The sequence below is a fragment of the Cetorhinus maximus genome, chromosome 7, assembly GCF_964194155.1.
Source record: "Cetorhinus maximus chromosome 7, sCetMax3.hap1.1, whole genome shotgun sequence".
In the NCBI taxonomy this organism is placed as follows: Eukaryota; Metazoa; Chordata; class Chondrichthyes; order Lamniformes; family Cetorhinidae; genus Cetorhinus; species Cetorhinus maximus.
Genome location: NC_135885.1, coordinates 21,930,762 through 21,937,851, shown reverse-complemented (window position 1 = coordinate 21,937,851; position 7,090 = coordinate 21,930,762).

The window sequence follows — 7,090 nt, the reverse complement described above, 5'->3', positions numbered from 1 at the left end:
ACTACAACCATTACCATTCCGTTTGCCTTTTGTTCTATGACATCATTGTCATTTAATTTCTCCCACCCTCTACCCTATCCTAGACTTTCCCTTTTTTCCTTTCTCCCCCTCCCACATTTCAATGGCACATAACCTTCCTTCAGTTCTGAAGAGCAATATTGAATTCAAAACATTAACTCTACTTTTCTCTCCACAGATGCTGCTAGGCCTACTGAGTATTTCCAGCACTTCCTGTTTTTATTTCAGATTTCCAGCATCTGCAGCATTTTGCTTTTATTGATCCAATTGAATGATGTTCACCAGTGTGCCCGCCATGCTAATGTAAATACGCACACAATTTATCAATGAACTTTCATTCAGGAAGACAAATGGGTGCACCACAGAATATTCAAATAGAGTGGGGTACAGGGGGAAAAAATGCAAAATTCCTACTGTCTTTTTTTATTCTTTCATGGAATGTGGGTGTTATTAGCAAGGCCAGCATTTGTTGCCCATCCCTAATTGCCCTTGAACTGAGTGGCTTGCTAGGCCATTTCAGAGGGCAGTTAAGAGTCAACCACAGAGGTTACCTGGAGCCAGGCCAGACAGCAGATTTCCTTCCCTAAAGGACATCTAGTGAACCAGACGAGATTTTTTATGACAATTGATGACTCATGGTCACCCCTAATGAGACGAGTTATCAATTCAAGTTATTAATTGAATTTAAATTCCACCAGCTGGCTTGGTGGGATTTGAGCACATGTCCCTGGAGCGTAGCCAAGTGACATTGCCACAACACCACCATGTTCCCCAACAGAACATTGCATCAGATATACAGCTTCTGAGACTGAATGCAGCAGTGAAGTAATACATTTTGGTAGGAAGAATTTTGGTAGAAAGAACAAAGAGAGGCAATAGAAAGGATACAGTTATAAAAGGGGTGCAGGGGCAGACAAATAATTGAACATGCCAAGGCAGGCTGAGAAAGAGGTTAGGCAGGCATACAGGATTCTGAGCTTTATAAAATATACACACAGAGTACAAGAGCAGGGTAGTTATGGTGAACCTTTAAAAAACACTGGTTTGACCTCAACCAGAATATTGTATCCAATTCTGGGCACTACACTTTAGGAAAGATGTGAAGGAATTGGAGAGGGTGCAGAAAAGATTTATGAAAGTGGTTCCAGGGATGACAAACTTCAGTCACATGGATGTATTGGAGAAGCTGGGATTGTTCCCCTTCAAGAAGGTTGAGAGGAGATTTGATAGAGACATTCAAAATCATGTGGGGTCTGGACTGAGTAGAATAGGGAGAAACTGGCAGAAGGGTTAAGAACCAGAGGACACTAATTTTAAGGTGAATGGTTAAAAAAAAAAGCCATGGCAAAAAGAAACCTTTTTACATGGCAATTGCATTGCACTGCCTATGTGTGTGGTAGAAGAAAATTCAATGGTAACTTTAACAATGGAAATGGATAATTATCAGTGGAGAAAATAATTTGTAAGGGCTACTGGGAAAGGGATTAGCTGACTTGCTCTTGAGAGCCCTGGAAGCAGCTCAGTGAAGAGCACAAGGTTGATCCTTTGCAATGGGGGCTGCTTCTGAGAACAAGGGAAATTTGGCCTTCTCACATTCAAAATGAGGCAGAGACAACCATATTTTTGATAGACAAAAGAGTCAAGGAATATGGGGGGCAGACAGGTAAGTGAAGTTGAGACCACAATCAGATCAGCCGTGCTGTTATCGAATGGTGGAGCAGGCTTGAAGGCCGAATGGCCTACTCCTGCTCCCAAGTCCTATATTTCTACTTAAAAAGTATATGATGGCAAATGGGAGGCAGGATAGCTCCTGCTGGAAAGGCAGTTAGAAACTTATCAGTGATCTGTGTTGGTAACAAAGTGGCTTCTGGTGATTAAATCCCTTCACACATTTGAGAGTCTCTTATTAACCAGCTCTCTGGATTTGGGTTAAGTCTGGTGTGTTGCAAGGGCATAATATCTGCAGTCCATATTGGGCAGACAAACTCTACCTATGCATTTCTCAGTAGCTTAGTTTGGAGTCTCATACATATGCCCATGGATATCAATGACCATCAGATAGCTAGCTAACAGAGAAAAAAAAATCACTGAGCATAAGTGTCATCTTCAAGCACTCTGTCCCCAAAATGACATTTTACCCCTTGCCAAAGACAGTCGTGTTTTTCATTAAAGATTCATGTTGCAACATGTTTCAATGTATGAATCCTGTGGCGAGACCATAGACTAAAATAAACAAATTTGCCCTTCCCCCAAATGAAATGATCAAGATTTCATTTTTCGTAACTTTTATTTTAATAATGCAAATTAAACATTAACAGACAAATGATACTTCATAAAACAAGATGAATTTCACTTTAAACAGTCGATACTACAAAGATAGATTTTTCTCAACCACAAGCACCCACATCACTCCTCGCAGATCTATGCACAGTTCCGAAGTTCTCTAACTCAGCCTCTGGCACATAAGATCTCTCACTTTCCCACTAAATTGTTTGGGACCTGGAGTCATGTGCACCAGCGGGCATTTTCTACCCGAGGTCCCTGGAGATGTGGGTGGTTGTGAAAGATCTTTAAGATTCTGCACACTCCTGCAGAACCTCCTTAGCCAGGTTTACGACAGCCTTCATGGCACAGGATTTCCAGAGACTTCTTCATCCAACTCCTTTAATAAACCATGTTAAATAATCTGGTCAGTTCTGGCAAAACTGAAACATAGCCGTACAATTGTAATTCACAATCTCTGCTCTAACCCTGGTTTCAGCTTTCTGTTCCTTTTAATTGTATTGAACTGCTCTTTGTAAACATGCACTCTGTTCTCCGCTCTTCTGCAGCTCTCCTTTGTTCTTCACATCAGTAGCTTCTTTGTCTGCCTCTGTATGTTTTCTCTTTGTGTCTGCATCCGTGCTTGCACCCTCCAGCTCCTCTGATCATAGCTCTCCTTTGTGTCTGGCGATATGGCATCCATATCTCAACTTCCTTCCGACTGGTACTGCTTCCAGGTCAAGGGTCACCAGGTTACATGGATCAGTATTTTATTATCATCCAAGGAAATTACAATTGATCTAAACTTGTTTTCAAACATTCATAAAAATAATTACAGATTTTACAGAATTTTTACAGATCTTTTACAGAAGATACAAATTTTCCTTACTGTAATTCTTCCAGGTCCAAAGCTACCACAATAGCTTCATAGTGGCTGCCCATTACCTCATCTAAGTGGTCATTTTTCATGTATGAGTGAGTATATGAGTTTGGTCGTCTTCTCCCCTGGAATATTTTTACCCACACTTCGTTCAGTGGTTTTGTCTAATATTTCAGCTGACTGAGCCTCAAGCTAAATCACAGAATCTCTCAGTGCAGAAGTGGCCCTTCAGCCCATCAAGTCTGCACCGACATGTGAGAAACACCTGGCCTACCTATCTAATCCCATTTACCAGCACTTGGCCCATAGCCTTGAATGTTATGACGTGCCAAGTGCTCATCCAGGTACTTTTTTAAAGGATGTGAGGCAACCCGCCTCCACCACCCCCTCAGGCAGCGCATTCCAGACCTTCACCACCCTCTGGGTAGAAACGTTTTTCCTCACATCCCCCCTAAACCTCCTGCCCCTCACCTTGAACTTATGTCCTCTCATGGCTGACCCTTCAACTAAGGGGAACAGCTGCTCCCTATTCACCCTGTCCATGCCCCTCATAATCTTGTACACCTCGATCAGGTCGCCCCTCAGTCTTCTCTGCTCCAATGAAAACAACCCAAGTCTATCCAACCTCTCTTCATAACTTAAATGTTTCATCCCAGGCAACATCCTGGTGAATCTCCTCTGCACCCCCTCCAGTGCAATCACACCCTTCCTACAATGTGGCGACCAGAACTGCACACAGTACTCCAGCTGTGGCCTCACCAAGGTTCTATACAACTCCAACATGACCTCCCTACTTTTGTAATCTATGCCTCGATTGATAAAGGCAAGTGTCCCATATGCCTTTTTCACCACCCCACTAACATGCCCCTCCGCCTTCAGAGATCTATGGACACACACACCAAGGTCTTTTTATTCCTCAACTTCCTAGTGTCATGCTGTTCATTGAATACTTCCTTGTCAAATTACTCCTACCAAAGTGCATCACCTCACACTTTTCAAGTTTAAATTCCATCTGCCACATACCTGCCCATTTGATCATCCCGCCTATATCTTCCTGTAGCCCAAGACACTCAACCTCACTGTTAACCACTCGGTCAATCTTTGTGTCATCCGCAAACTTACTAATCCTACCCTCCACAGAGTCATCTATGTAATTTATATAAATGACGAATAATAGGGGACCCAGCACAGATCGCTGTGGTACGCCACTGGACACTGGCTTCCAGTTACTAAAACATCCTTCTGTCGTCACCCTCTGTCTCCTACAACTAAGCCAATTTTGAATCCACCTTATCAAATTACCCTGTATCCCATGTGCATTTGCCTTCTTTATAAGTCTCCCATGTGGGACCTTGTCAAAGGCTTTGCTGAAATCCAAATAAACTACGTCAACTACACTACCCTCATCTACACACCTGGTGGTCACCTCAAAAAATTCAATCAAATTTGTTCGGCATGACCTCCCTCTGACAAAGCCATGCTGACTATCCCTGATCAAACCTTGCCTCGCCAAAATATGCTCAATGTCTTTGACTGTAACATGGACAGGAATGACTGACGAGCTGCTTTTGTTCCTATCCTTTTTCCCCCACCTTCATATTTATCAACAGATTATTCTAAATATTTCTTACTTTTCCAATACCAAATGTAAATTCACTTCCGCCAATTTTAATTTAGCTCTTGTTCTACTCTAAAGTTATATCTGGGGTTCACTTTATTACTTAATATATTATTTACCATCTTTACCATTAAGCTTTTACTTTTTATAATTCAAAACTGAAAAAATGCTTTAGTTTAAAAACCTATAGAACCGATGCTTCAAAACCATACTTTTCTTCATACAAGTGCGAGTAGTAATTTTGCCAACAGGAAATTTGTGTTGCGAATATATACTAATGATGCCTGCAATCCTTTCCACTGAAGGGAATATTTCAGTTTTATTGATGTTCTCCAATTGTAAAGAAGTAAGTTTTCTAAAAAAAAACGTTTGCATGGTAAAATATAGCTGTTTGACGTTGAAAACAAATATATTATTAAAACAATTTGCTGTAAAGAAAACACGAGCAAAGACGACAGCTGTCTTTCCTTATTAAACTGCAAAATGAGATTGAAGTCAGGCTATATAAAAAATCAAATTGACTAATCTAGTAATTAAAAGATAGGGGGAAGCATTGTTCGAACTTATAGCATTAGAAAGTCCTGTGTGAAGTTGCAAATATGATATGCAACCCATCTCTCTACTTCTGTGGTTATGAACTTGATTAAAGTGGAGCTGGAAATAGCTTTTCCTGTAATCTTCAAGTCTCCAATTCTCTTTATTCTTTCAAGGGATGTGAGCATCGTTGACTAGGCCAGTTTTTGTTGTCCATCCTTAATTGCCCTTGCCAGGCCATTTTAGAAGGCAGTTAAGAGCCAATCACATTGCTGTAGACTCGGGTCACATTTAGGGCAAACCAGGTAAGGATGACAGATTTCCTTCCCTAAAGGCACTAGTGAAATATTAGGGTTTTTACAACTATCAATGATAGTCTTCTGGTCATCATTACAGAGATTAGCTTTCAATTCCAGGTTTATTAATCAAATCTATATTTAGTCATGGTGGTATTCGAACCTGTGTCTCCACGGTATTAGCCTGGAGCTCCAGATTACTAGTCCAGTGACACTACTATTATGTCTTATACTATATCTCCCCTTGTACTGCTATTCCACATGAAACATCTTAATAGGAATGTGGTGAAGTCACTGGCCATATATTCCTTCAGGAGCAAAGATTACTGTAAAATTCCTGTTAATGGAAGAAACTGGAAATGAAAACTACTTCCAGAACTGGGAACAAGAAAATTGGAAGATTTAGAACTGGCAAGATGATGTTATATACAGCTTGCTAGTTATTCATGACAAGGACTGGCTTTGGATGATAAAAAAGACAATAAGATTTAAAGGTCTCCAACACCAGCTTATTCAGAGCCAAATTCAAGTCCCCAGAACAACATAGAGTTACACCTTACAAATATCTTTCATAAACCAGGCTTCAATGGGGTGTTCATATACTGCTGGTCCTGACAGGTATAAGTCAGGAGGTTAAATGTAGTGACATGGACAGTCCTTCAGCTCAGATCATGCCCAATTTTATTGGTACTTCACATCCTAAGGTTAAATCAGTTCTAGTACAAATAGACAAACTTCCAGTTCACAGAGTAAGCCTTCTTGGATGACAACGTAATAGGAACCACTGCTTAAAATTCTTATCTCCCACCCTCAAGCCAATTGTTTTTCAAAAAAAAATGCACTCCCAGATGTAAGCTTTTAGAGAATGCTGTGACAGATGTGAAAAATAAATAAAATATTTCTAATTGACATATGCCTGCACAGTTTTCCTAGTTCTCGTATGAAATAGGAAAACTTTATAAACGGCCAAAGTTGATAGGACAGTACCAAGAACTATACCTCCGTACAGTTAGTGTAGTTCCGATCCCTTATGAAAATTTTTATTTTGAACTTTACTTTGGGCAGAATAACTGCCTGCGTGATCTGTGGGAGACTGAAAATATTAATTCTAGATTGAAGCCATTTAAGACCCAGAGAACCATGATCGGCCAATCCTCCTAGTACCATCAAAAAAAGTAAAATCTTAAATTTTGTCTGCTGGAGTCCTTTCTATGGCTGTAATGAGTAGCAACTCTGTACCTTGTGACAGAAAATGTGTTTTATGCATTTTTGTACTGTCCTGTTATGATCCCCATGGAGACCAACAAATCAGGAACTGAATTTTCTGATGATCCCAATGAGAAAAATCAATGGACAAGATTTCACTTCTTAAAACTCTTGCTGTAACAATCAAATCTACAATTAAACTCAAAATCAACATAGGTTAAACAGGAGTTAATAGGCAAATTGCAGTTGATTATAAACTATAAATTGCACATTAAA